This window comes from Lacerta agilis, chromosome 5 (assembly GCF_009819535.1).
Source record: "Lacerta agilis isolate rLacAgi1 chromosome 5, rLacAgi1.pri, whole genome shotgun sequence".
Classification (NCBI taxonomy): domain Eukaryota; kingdom Metazoa; phylum Chordata; class Lepidosauria; order Squamata; family Lacertidae; genus Lacerta; species Lacerta agilis.
The window spans coordinates 49716941-49731017 of record NC_046316.1 but is presented as its reverse complement, the minus strand read 5'-3'; the positions used below and the strand labels follow the sequence as shown (position 1 = coordinate 49731017).

The window sequence follows — 14077 nt, the reverse complement described above, 5'->3', positions numbered from 1 at the left end:
AATAAGGTTCAAAAGACACACACGCCACAAAAAGCAGATTTTTTTCTGGTGGCATCTTCAGAAGCTGGTGAAATGAGCTATCTGTTCATAGCTTCTCCTCTTCCACCTTCCCTCAGGGTGCACTGAGGGTCTTTAAGTAGCCCCTGGGAAAATAAGTTCTCCAAAAAATATGCAGAGTATATAAAATAACTTATTTATGAAACTGTTACTATGGCTGCTACATGGGCATTTAGGAAATGAGTCCCCAGGACTGTACATTAGAGAGTTCTGCCATTAAGACACATTTTGGCCTACATAAGCAACTTACAGTCCAACCATACATGTTTCTTCAGAAATAAATCCCACTAAATTCAATATGTTTCAATAGGCAGGTGTTCACAGGATTTTAGCTTGCGGCATAAAACTTTTCACTGAACAACCTGCCTTTTGCAGGTTCGCTACTTCAGGGAACTCTGTGAAGTACCTGGTGCCCTGAGTTTAGAAGTGCTGACTTCATACAAGCCAAGTGTTGCTTTTTCTTGTTAGAAGACTAGTTAAGGAATACTAAACCAATGCTAGAATACAGTGTGTGGTCAGTATGTCTAAAATTCTGTTTGCTTCTCAGGTGCATACACATCTGAAATCTTGCATTATAACCTTGACAGAATAGGGTTGTTTTTTTTTCTTTATTGTTGCTCATTATTGCAAAAGAAAAGAAAGCGTCTCATCTGGCCGATTAGTCATATTTAAATACAGTTTCACTTTCATTAATAAAGCAATCGTTCTTAAGAGTGAGAGCTCGTATTTTCCTTCTGGTTCCATCAACTGCTTTTTAAAAAAAAAATTCCTAACAAGTAAAAGCACACAGAGCAATGTGGGGGGTTTTGGGGGGGGGAGGTGTTTCAGGAAGTCCCATGCAGCCAATGTTCAGCATGTATCCGTTGAAGGCTGGGATCCTATTGCATATTTACAATGGAATAAGCCCCAGTGAACCAATGGGGAGTTCCTTCTCAAGGAAAATACACTGGATCCGATAGATGCCCACCACGCAACGCTCATACATATGCATGCACACACTTAATAATAGTCTGGTCTGCATCTGGTGAAATGAGCTGTGCTCCAAGGAAGCAAAAACGTGCTGCTCTTTTAAGATGCCACAAGACTCTTCGTTGGGGCTTTGCACAGAGATCAGGGGGGAAATTAAAGCCTAGCCATTTTCTTTACAGCCTGAAATGCTTTATTTTATTAGTTTGTTTCAGATTGCTGGAAAGCCGGGTCCTCTGTTTTACAGAGGTCCCCTGCAATGCATCAAGCTGCAGTTTCCGCGTCCCTTCTTCTCCCCTGCCCTCTTCCCGGACGCGCCACCCCGTTTGTACCCAGCGGCCATCCTGGCCCTTCGCATCGCTCACCTGGCCGCCTCTACTGTTTTGCCTCCCTCACTTCAGCGCTTCCGGGAGGCTGCAATGCATATCTGACGTATCCAAACCCCGTGAGCCACCGAGGCCGGGGAAAGGGAAGGGGCGGAGCAACCTCCGCTTCCGCGCCAGTGACGTCGCGGCGGCGGCGGCGGCTCCCATTCATGCTCGCCGCCCGCAGGAGGGAAGGCGGGAGGGAAGGAAGGAAGGAAGGGCTTCCCTTGGCTCTGGCATTCTGAGCTTATTCAGTTATTAGCTGGTGTGCGAGGTAGAAGGAAAGAAAAGCCGCCCGGGAAAATTATTTTAGCCATTTCATAAGATCTAACACACCCCTTGATATTTAACACCCCTCAAAGCCGCTTACAAAAAAAAAAGATAAATACAATTTTATTATAAATGGATAATTTTAGTTATTTATTACCAGCGCTTTTTTTCTATAAAAAGAAAATGTTTAGGGGTACTCTTTATCTTGACTCAAAAAAAATCACCATTTTATAGTTCAAGTCGGGGGAAACAAGTACAGTAAATGGACAAAAGTACAAAGATTCACAAAATGTTTAGGGGTATGCGTACCCCTGTGTACCCCCAGAAAAAAGCGCTGTTTATATGTAATACATGGGTGTAGCCAGGATTTTTATTAGGCCTTTTGTTAGGGGCAGCAGGACCGCAGTTTGCTATGTATTTTTATTGATTTTTATTTGTTTGGGGGGGCAGCTGCCCCTCCCTTGGCTACGCCCATGATATATTACACCGCTCTTTGTTTGAGGAATGTAGGGAGGTTTGCAGTGTAAAAACACAAAAATACACAAAGGTATCTAGCAGACAATCGCTGCCCCCACAAACACACTGTTGTAAGAATTTTAAGGTATTTTATTTATATATAATAATTGTTATTAATGTACCAAAACAAATAAGGCCACATGTCTGAAAAGCAGCACAGGAGGACAGGCCTCACTCCATTTTGACTCCCAACTGACCAAGTATTTCTTTGTCTCAGGAACAAAGGGGGGGTTGCCCTCCAGCTACTCAGCAGCCCTCTGCCTGAGTGATAATCTCTGGCATCCTGATACCTGTGTCAGACAAAAGGGTGTGATTAACTTGGCTGGGATATAGGGAAATGTAAATATCTTTTGTTTCACCTGATGGGTTTTTGGTGGAGGGCGAGAGGAGACATGGGGGCAGGGTCCAAGATGCTCAGATCACTGTTGCCTACCAGACCCTCCCAATTTGTGATGTAAGTCTAATGTATGGAGGGGTGGTCTTGAGCTGGAGGGGGGGCAATTTCAAAAATCTATATAGGAGCTTGCGCGCCTTTGTTCGAGGTCTTTTGCTTGCAAAAACACCCTGCTGCAGCAGTTCTAATAAAGAGCTACCGCCTTGCTTTGGGAGATTCTGTATCGTCTCTATTTTATTCATAAGTGCTCTTGAGAGGAGGGGAGCCCTACTAAGGCTCTTCCCCGGGTTCGTGGACTCCCTTCTGGGGTTGAACCTAATTTTTATAACAACACACACAGTTTTAGAGGCCATTGATTGTTTAATTAGCTGAAGGCTTGGGAGATTAATGTTTTCAGGTTGTGCCTAAAGATAAGTAATGAAGGCGCCAGGTGAGCCTCCCTGATAATAAAATAAGAAAAAGAATAATTTAAGACTTTTGAAAAGTTGAAACAACCATATGAGGTATACATCTACAAAATAAATTGGAGAATTATATCCAAGTTTTATATATTTAAAAAGGAAGGGGACAAGAGAGATGTTGGGCTCGTTCATTTCCATGCAAAAATGAACTGCTTTTGTTATGGTAGAAACCCTTTCCCCCTTGGCAAGCCCACAAGTGTAATAGGCAGATATCTGAGTGGTGAAGTTTACCCATGATTATCTGCAAAGTTGTAATTTCTGCCTGCCCCGCTGGAACAAAAGATAAGGCCCAGGGCATTTCCGAAGCAGTGGCTTATATTCACTGAAGCTTATATGTACCAGGCAAATGCAGAGAGAAAGAAATGGGCTGCTCAGAATTGGACTGTTTATTGCAACGCAAAGCAATGCAGTCAGCTTATTTGAATTTTTATCCCTTATAAAGATTGCATTTTTCTCTCACCAAGCAGTTCAAATCAGTGTCTGTTTATTTATGTATGAATACACTGCCTCTCGATCCGCAATTCCACAGATGGCTAGCTATATGGTTTCGGTTGTATTTGTAGATGTGTACATACACATGCAATAATGTAACAAAATCAACAGTAAAACAGAACAGGTAAAACAATCTGGTCCATGGGGTCACGAAGAGTCGGACACGACTAAACAACGAAACAACAACAATCAGCCGCATTAAAACCAAAGACTATTTAACAAAAACATCTCTACCTGCTTCTAATACAGTACATAAAAATGGCAGCGGCTGACAGACAAATAAGGAGAGAAGTTCCTAGAGAAAAGGCCCTGCTCCTCCTTGTTCCCCACCATGCCTTAGACGGTAGGGGATTCCTTGAGAAGATCTTGGTAGTCAGGCACCCTGAAAGTTACACTTTTTAGCACTACATGGAGTTCTATTTATTTTACCTTCACAGCACCCCAGCAGAGCAGGTTAGGCTGAGAAAGAACAGGTGAGAGCTAACTAAATAATACTCTTGAGTAGACCCATTGAAATAATGACTTGATTTCAATGGGTCTACCCTGAGTGAAACAAATGTTGGATATCACCCAGTGGTTGGCCATCCTGATCTTCATGATGTAATAGTTTCTCTAGCTAGTCCATATGCAGCACTCAATCCACAACCTTTTTTTAAAAAAACAAAAAAAAACCCTATCATTACTTTATAACCTAAGGCTGCAGTCCTAGCCTTATATATAAGACATTGATGCCGAAATCCAGCATCGCCTGAGCTCTGCAGCTCTCTGCTGATTGAAATGCAGAGTGTTTGAGAACCGAGACTTTTGCAGTGAAACCAAAATGCTTATTTACCAAGCTATCGTACTACCAACTTTACTGTACGCTTGTGAAACACGGACCACTTATAAATGCCATCTCCAGCTCCTTGAAAGATTCCATCAACGGTGTTTCTCCCGAAAAAAGTACACATCACTTGGGAAGACAGGCAAACTAATGCCAGTGTACCGGAAGAAACAAAGATCACCAGTGTCAAAGCAATGATTCTTCCAACATCAACTTTGTTGGACTGGTCATGTTGTTCGGATGCCTGATTATCATTTTCTGAAGCAACTACTCTATTCCCAACTCAAGAATGGAAAGCGAAATACCGGTGGACAACAAAAAAGGTTTACAGATGCTCTCAAGGCAAATCTTAAAAAAAATGTAGCATAAGTACTGATAACTGGGAAACACTGGCCTGCAAGCGCTCCAACTGGAGAACAGCCTTTACCAAAGGTGTCATAGACTTTGAAGAAGCACGGATTCAGGGCAAAAAGGAGAAATGAGCTAAGAGGAAGACACGTTTGGCAAACCCTCACTGTGATCAACTCCCACCTGGAAACCCATGTCCCCACTGTGGAAGGATATGTGGATCCAGAATTGGCCTCTACAGTCACTTATTGACTCACTGTTAAGACCATGCTCATGGAAGACAACCTTACTCAGCTACAAGTGATTGCCAAAGAAGAAGAAGATAAGACTAAGCCCTTAAAGAACTGGATGAAACTTGTTTCTGAGTAGACATGCGTAGGATTAATGTTGCAGCCTGGACATAGTGATGTTTTGTTACCCATCATTTCTGTAAGTTACAGTTGTGGCTGTGTTGGTCTGAAGCAAATGAAAAATAGACCTGATTGCTTCTTTGAATTTGTAGAGGTGGGATTCCCCCCCCCACACACACACACACAGTGCACAGGGGGGCACTGAATGTGACTCTGCTCCCCCACCCCCATGACTGGCATTGCCTGGTTTATAAATAGCCAAATAGGCCTAAGGAAGCCAAAACCAATCACAGCTCCTCTGTGTGTTTCCCCATGTGTCTGCTCCTCATAATTTGCAGCAAATGGACATATTTGTGGGGCAGTGCAAAGCAGGAAGCAGGTCTTGCTGCTAGTTCAAAATCAAGTAAGCAAAGTTCTTAACCTGAAGCGTTATTTCTGGGTTAGCGGAGTATGTAACCTGAAGCGTATGTAACCCGAGGTACCACTGTATGTTGCCTTTCCACAAAATGATTTATGCTCAAAGCAGCAGCAAAGAAGGCAAAGATACATCTCTAAAGCAACCATTGCAAAACCAATTCCCACACGGGACAAAACAGAAACATAATTGAAACATTGGGGGGGGGCAATTTTCAGCACTATAAATATAACAAGATTACATTAACAGCATGGAAGTAGTAACAAATAACAAAGGAGCTTGACAGTTTCAACTTGAACCCAGAAACACCCCTCCTATTATGTCTCTCTCCTGCAGTCAGTCTCTTTCCTGCAACAGCTTCTTATAAGACCCAAAGGCAGTGGGTAGGATAAAGCAGCCTCAAACATCCCTCTCATTTTGTTGTTTACAGGCCCTCTCCTGCATCAACTTGTAAGGCACAATCTTGCTCCTAGTTATTGATGCCCCACAAGGACCTATAATGCTACCTGATCTAATGTTTGCATGTTGTTGTTTATTCAATTATTGTTATTTTATTTTTCTAATAAAAGTATAGAAGCCTTAGGGATGTGTCCAGCATTCTCTGCCCACTAGTGCAAGGACTCTTGCACTAGCAGACTGGGAAGTTTTAATTTTACACTACAGAGATATCCAATGCAACAGTTGCGCAGGCAGAAATGTGTGCAACAGGTTGCGCCATCTCACCTGCAACAAAGCTACCGGCAACCTGTTTGTGCGTTATCTTGCTCAACAACATTCTGCTGGCGTAAAAAAACTTTGGCAGCAGAATAAGTATACGTACTTAGTGCTACATTGGATACACTGTTTTCCTTGCATCTCAGCAGATACCAGTTTTTCAGTTTCAGTCCTCTCCTCCCATCCAAATCCATATAACCTCAAAATGACAGGCGTAATTACTGCAAAATCTGATATATTTTCCCTGATTGCTCCCTCAAGTGTAACAGCTTGCCAGTTTATTTAGCCTCAAGCACATTTTCACAGGTGGCTTTTTGCTTAGCCCCCTTTAGAAAAGGGAGTTTGTTACAGATGACCACTGCTATAGGATTGCAAAGGGAACTGCTATGACTGAAGGCAAAAGGATTTGTGGTGCAGGATTTTTTTGATAATTGCTTCCAGGTTAGAGCGTGTTTGCTGCAGTCTGGGGTTACCCACAGGACTTGCAGCATGGCTTGTAGAGTAATATAATCATGTGGCTTGCAGCACCCCCAGTTTATAACTGCCAAGGGAAGGCACAGCAGATCATCTGCTTGGTTTTATTGCTAACAGGCTAAATCTGGGAGGAATTTCCCTTCATCCATCAAGTGAGCAGCAAGTGCAAGAGAATTTTATGGTACTATGATTGTAAAGTTTGATCTATTGATGCCTAGGGGGTGGTTCATTTGGTTTTTGTGTTTTTGTTTTAAAAATTGACTTAACCTGAAGTCACAGCTAAATATTATTAATGAAGTTACATACATTTATGAACTGTGCTTTTCACAAATACTGTGAAAGAATTGTATGGGGCTGCAAAAATATGAGAATATTTGTTACCTTATTAGTTATTAACAATTTCATTGTTAATAATTTCAGTGGATTTGATGGATAGTGTTAATATTGGAGCTGCTTAACAAAGGTTAAAGACAGGGGCTCAATTTCCAGAAAATGCATCACCACAAGACCAGGAAATAATTGATATATATATATATATATGCGCAGTTTTGTATAAAGTTGCTTATTCTAATTTGTATGTCTACATGCAAATATGGAAATTATTACTGTGATTTAAATGGAAATGCAATTCATCTCAACACAATGAGGCAGGTGATCTGTGTACCTGTTCAACCTGCTCTTCAGATGCTAGCTGTTGATGGGCAACTTCAAAGCCCCTGCTCTTTTGTAGTTCTTTTTTGGACTTGGACCAGACAGCCCTTCAAGTGGAAAACACCTTCAAAGAGAATATTCCTTTGTAAAGTAGAACATGTGGCCACCCCAGAAATCAGACATCCCTGCCCCTGTTCTCTGGACTGCTAAATCTAGTCCAGTCAGGAAACAGGACATAGTGAAGTCAAAATGGACCCAGTAAGTCTAAAATGAATAACCAGATTTTGGTCCTCTACAGGCAGAGTTGCATGATAGTGTCAGGACATCATGCTTTCTGATCACTCAAACTCCCAGGAAAGAAGAAGGTAAAATTTCACTACCCTTAAGCAACAACAGGAAGTAAGTAATTCTTGCTCACAAACAGTTGGAAGTGGGGAATATGATCCCCATTCCATGAGCAATACAGCTTTTTGCTTATGAAACACCAGATCTGGAAACAGTGGTAGTTCTGCAGTAAGGAAGAAATCCCAAATCCAGTTTAAGGGCTCCTCCAAATAACCTGTTTATTGAGCATCCATCCTGATTTGTTTGCCCAAAACATATGGAGAGGTAAGATTATCCCCAGCCTTATCTGAGCATTCATTCTGGTTTGTTTGAAAGGTGATTATACAACATTGACCCTGAGGTGCTTATACATCCTCATGTTGCTCATTCATTTGCCCCACAGTTTTCAGTGCATTTCCTCATCACTTTCCTAACTGCAATGAGTTGAATGTTTTGTTTCATTGCCTTAAAAATTGTGGATTAAAGTATTCTTTTGCCCTGGTACAACTAACACACTTTAAGGGCACAAACCTAAATTTCCCCTACATGCTTGAATACTTCCTGCAAAATAGTGACAGCCTAGAAACACCCGGAGAGATGCAGAATTTTTTATCTAGTGGAGTTAATATGCACAAAAACACAATAAACAACTGAGGAAGGGGTTTTGCTGAAGACATTAGTTTTGTACTTCTTACACTTTGTTGTAATCAACCAACTTTTACTCAGAGATGATTCATCGAAATCAATAAGCCTAAGTGAGCCACAGCCATTAATTTCAATGGGTCTGCTCTGAGTCAGAGTTGGCTACAACCTTGTATTCTTAACTTTCATCTTGGCACTACTACTCACCCAGTCTCTAGATGAAGGATGGGGAACTTGTGGTCCTCCAGTCACCATTGGACTATAACTCCCATAATTCCTGACCATTGGCAAGATTTACTGGAGCTAATGGGAGCTGGAGTCCAACACCAACTGTCCCTGTTCTACAACTTTAACAGAATTTACAATAAAAACTAAATGAAATAGATATGGATACAAAAGGCTACTTGCAACATCTATAAGCAGCTTTCAACATGATTCATTTTCTCCATGTACAGCACTTCTGTGCAGCAAATAACATAGTATGCAAGAGCATTTCCTTGGAATACCCAGTGAACCATGTTATGAGTTCATGTTCCCCGGATGGGGTGGGGAACCCAAACAAACATGGAAATATCTTATACATTACTATAAATAATGCAGACAGCAATGTATCTAATGGTCTCATGGACATCCCAAACATTTGGATTCCGAAATCTAACTGCTCATCTAAACGGAAATGCTATTTACGCAAGTCTACAGTTACACTCAGAAGGTCACAAGCTAGGTTTGCACAAGTGGGAGCTGTGGGTCTGAGTTCTTGTAGCAGATGGGAAAGATGGATAGGACAGCTTTCTGTTCCTGGAGGAAACATTCTGTTTTCTCTTCTCCTTCCTTCGGCAATAAAAGGAGCCATGGCTCCCATTGCTGTTTTGTGAAGGGAAGGACCTTAGTTTTAGTTCCTCTCCCACACAGCAGCAAAGGGCAATTGGCATGGTAAGACCCTTGCAGGAAGTGAGATTTCCATAATTGCCTATTAGCTGTTATTTATTTAAGGCATTTAGATGCTGCCCTTTAGCCAAAAAGGCTCTCTGAGTAGCTTATGGATATCAGTTCTAAAGCAGTTCCCTCAAGTCCATAATCTAAAACAGACACAAGACATGAGGAAAAGGTACAGGAGGAAGGAAGGAAAAGCAAGCTAAAGCTCATTCAAGTTACTGCTCTTATTAATGCAGTTATATAGTTCTGTCCATGCATATCCTGGCTGTCTAGAATAGCAGCAGTCCTCTGTGATGCCTGTGGAAGTTCTGTCTTCCCCTTGATAAACAGGAGTGGTTTCCCATGCATGGAAGCCTTCCTCTCTCTGGATCAGATCCAGGAGCACAACACGTGGCAATGGCCAGGCAAGGAGGATGCAACAGTTCCTGTTAAACCTCAGATTCTCAAATTCTGGGGGATAAAGAAGGAAGTTCAAGTTTCTCCTCAATGTATCCTCCAGATCAGTTTTCATGATGGTCAAATCAGGAAGCTGAGAATGTATGGGGAGGCCCTCTTCTGCTCTTGCAATGTTGAAAGCCAAGGAAGAGGTACATGGCAAACACCACCTCTTTCTGGCTAGTTTTACCTTTTCCCCGTGACCCACCATCACGATACATAAAACACCTTGCAGACCGATGTGGTCTTGTCAGATTCGTAATAGCACGCTCTCCTACTTTAAGCTAGAAATGTGTGAACTATATTAGGATGCACTATAGATTTCCAGCACAAGACTAACCATGTCTGTTGTGACATAAATCCTCTTGAAGGATTTATGCGAGGTGAGTATTGCAGCCCAAAGCCCTACAGTTACAGCAGGGCTTAACTACAATGTACTTCTTACATACTTAGTTGTTAAGAATACAGTGGTGTCTTGGGTTACAGACGCTTCAGGTTACAGACTCCACTAACCCAGAAATAGTACCTCTGGTTAAGAACTTTGCTTCAGGATGAGAACAGAAATCGCAGCACAGCAGCAGCAGGAGGCCCCATTAGCTAAAGTGGTACCTCAGGTTAAGAACAGTTTTAGGTTAAGAACGGACCTCCAGAACGAATTAAGTTCTTAACCTGAGGTACCACTGTACGCACACATCCTGCCTTTCCAATAAAATATTGCTCAAGACAGGCAGCTGAAAAGAAAAAAGAAAATTCAGCACAAAAACACAATCAATGCTTCGTAAAAAAACCACGCCAAATAAATACACAGCACAAAAAAACCAAAGATGACACAAATGCATTTGAAGATGAGGGGAGTTGATAAGAGGCAAGGGAGGCAAAGCATCACATTCTTTTACTATTTCTCCTCTCTTAACAACACAATCCTATTTCTGCCTACTAAAAATTCCCACTGAGTTCCGTTTGTGTAGTGCTGCAGCCCAAACATACACACCTCTCCAGTGAGTATAGGATTGCAGCCTAAATCTCCCTCCTGAATCTGCTTTTTCCTGGAATTGCGGCCATCTGGCTTTTGTTACTTGCATATGCAAGTTAATGTGGAGTTCCGCCTTTTATATCAACATTGCATTAAGACTGTCACTTAAAATAAATGTAGCTGACCCTCCCTTCTTCTTCTTCTTCTTCTTCTTCTTGCTTTGTGGCTCATCATTATTACCCCTCTTCTTATTCTTCTGACATGTTGCTCATGACCTTGATTCAGTGAAAGGAATTCTGGATCTCCATGGTTTAGGGAAATGTTCAGGACAGCTGGACTAATCAGATGTTAGATTTTATCGAAGCTTCTAAATGATTGCTGGATTGTAGCCAGCCTTTATGGCTAACAGATAGCTGCATACACACCCTAAAATTGACATTTCTTTAAATGTCTGCACTGTTTGTTGCTTAGAAGAAAACTGGAATGTCCCTAGTGCATCAAATACCTAGAAATAAAGCTGTTTGGATAGTTCTCCTCTGGCCAGAGCAGTTGAAAGCAGTAAATTGATATTGCTCCCTCTTGTGACCTGTTGTGTCTCCTGTTCATTCGAACCAGCATATCAGGCAATGGTTTTTATTGGAAACATTTTTTTAAAATGCACAATTTGGTTCTAGTTGACCTATGTCTGCAATAGGAGCTGAACTGTATCTCATCTTCTAACGTAAGAATTTGGCGAATGGTTCAAAATATTGTTTCTTAACTGACTATTGCATTCTAGCAAAGGTGTCTTCTTCCTCTCCAACCCCTTTCTCAAGTTGCAGACAAAGTGAAAACAAAATTTTTACCAGATTGGGACATCTGATATTATTCCTGGAACTATGTGGCTGTTTTGGCTTCACTCTGAGTGAGGAGTGTGGTGGCCCTGCAAAGGAGTGGTTCAAGCTAAAAGACCTACTACAGCATCTAGGCATGGGCTTATACCAGCAACATCAGTTGCCATGTGCAGTAGAAACCTACTCAGCTATGCTTTCAGCCTTTGTGTAACAGCTAATGCTATTTAGGAAGTTGGTTTTTCCCCCTCCTTAAAACCAAGCAGTCCACAGATGCTCAGATAGTTCAGTATTCCTCTCAATAAGCTCTTTTTTTTTTTTTTGGATCCTTAGGAGGCTTGTCCCCACTTCTCTCTTTTTCAAGCCTACTCCAGCCCTGTGGATTCCTATAGGAGCAAGACTTCTTCTCCAGTTTCCTTTCCCTTGTCTTCTCTCCCTATCCCTTTCAGCCACATTTCCTGTTTTCCTCATATTAGTCAGGATCTTGCAGGGAGCACAAGCCAATATGTTGTCCTACAAGGTGGACAATGTGCCCTCCACATGCTGCGGACCCATCAGCCCCAGCCAGTGCAGCTGATACTCATGAATCATGGGAATTGTAGTCCAAAACATCTGGAGGGCACCATGTTGGTTACCCCTTTTATGAGGAAAGCTCCTTCTATCCTTGAACTGCATGAGAAAGATTCTAAAGCACCCAGGGTGTTCTTTGGAATTTGGCTGAATGGCTGCCTTATTAAGGGTCTGACCCTGTGGGTATTTTCCAGAAAAGAGAGGCAGCTAACCAACTCTTTGTGTTGGAAGAGCTAACCATCTAATCAACTAAACAGCTGCCAAGAACCCATATATAGCCATAACATCACACCTGCAGGTCACAGTGAAACTCAGGAACCTCCTTAGTCTCCCTTCCTCAGGACTGGTAATTATTGGAGTCTCATTTATTGCTCCTTTCTGTACCTTTCTCACGTCTCAAATTTTCCTGTCTTCACATAATCTAATCCCCAGTTATTTGCATACAGGAATTCCTCGTTGTGTGTTTAGGTTTCATCAGCAATCCTGCCAGTTTCCACACACCTGCCCTGCTCCAGATAAGGCAACTTTTCACCCTCCATCTGCTTCTATCTCTGTATTAGTAACTGAGTAAATATAAGCTAATGGTCCAGCCAACATAGGTATGTGTAGCTTGGGTATTAACTTGGAACAACTAACCTTTTTGTTGTTTCATATTCTGACTAAAGTCCAGTCTCTTGATCCTCCGTTTTCTTGAGCAAGGTGAGTCTTGCCCTCCCTGAACCCTGAGAGAGGCCCAGACCTGTCCTCTAGTTTTCTTATGTGAGGCCTGTACATAATTCCCATCCAACCCCCACAAGTTAGCAATGGATTTTGTCTTGCAGAAAGTCAGGTAAAATCCAGGCATTAATCAACACCAACATCACCATCTTCCTCTGATCCTGGAGGGTGTCTACCACCCCACCCTCCACTCCCTGAAAGGAGTCAGTTCTCTTTTACCTGCCAAACATGAGAGGAACTCTGGTTGGTCAGAAGGACCAACTCAACCCAATGTATCACTCAACCCAATGTAGGTGGGAGAGTCCTTCAAAAAAAAACCAATGGCACACAAGCCTTTGTCCCAGACTCTCACATCAGGTTCTGTCGTCTCCTTCCCACCATCCTACCATTGGGGTCCACCATCCATCACTGGCCATCAGGAAGCCCGCAACTGACTATGCTTGCTGCTTTGCTTTTGAAGAGGCCAGAACACTGTACTGTAAGTACTGTAAATAGCTTAGGATTGGTCAGGTTTGAGCCGCAGAGCTCAAATGTTTCAGTATTCTCTTTTGTCAATTTGCCTTCTTCCTTTCCTATTATTATTATTATTATTATTATTATTATTAATAATACCCCACCCATCTGGCTGGGTTTCCCCCCAGCCACTCTGTGTGGCTTCCAACAAAATATTAAAATACAATAGTCTGTTAAACATTAAAAGCTTTCCTAAACAGGGCTGCCTTCAGATGTCTTCTAAAAGTCTGGTACTGTAGTTGTTTTTCTCTTTGACATCTGGTGGGAGGGTGTTCCACAGGGTGGGCGCCACTGCTGAGAAGGCCCTCTGCCTGGTTTCCTGTAACTTGGCTTGTCACAGCGAGGGAACTGCCAGAAGGCCCTCAGCACTGGACCTCAGTGTCTGGGCAGAACCATGTGGGTGGACTGCTTTCTGTTCTTAAGAAAGCTTGATATGCTTCAAATGTTTGTGTGTTTGCCAACCTCTTGAGTTCTAGTCATCTCTCCCAAGCCTTGATCTCTGGGATTAATGATGAAGAAATAAAGGGTTGGAATTGTTAAAGTCCAGCAAGTGACTCTGATCCCTAAAAGAGAGAGAGAACTGTGGGGCTGGCTTTACACCCAAGGTAAACTGTAAGGGATCTGGGTGGGAAATGCTGGGTGCATTGTACCTAGGATCTCAAGGCCCTTAGTATTTCTAGGAGCACCTTGGATTTCCTTCCAAGGATGGAAAGCTGTGAATTTGAAGGGAAGTGGTAGCAGCTGTTACTGGGTGGCAGGGGTGCCAACTTGAATAAAATACTGGGGGGACAGGTAAGCCCTGCTCCACATAATCAATCACATAACATGGTGTACACACACC

General features: G+C 42.4%; 1 protein-coding gene across 1 annotated transcript in view; it reads right to left on the bottom strand.

Moving 5' to 3' along the window:
• Window positions 1-1524, bottom strand: part of XPNPEP1 (X-prolyl aminopeptidase 1) — a 32342-nt gene extending 30818 nt beyond the window's left edge. Inside the window, exon 1 of the mRNA XM_033149718.1 lies at window positions 1389-1524. The gene's annotated coding sequence lies outside the window, so the exon portion shown is untranslated. The remainder of the gene's footprint in view (window positions 1-1388) is intronic.
• Window positions 1525-14077: the final 12553 nt, after the last annotated feature.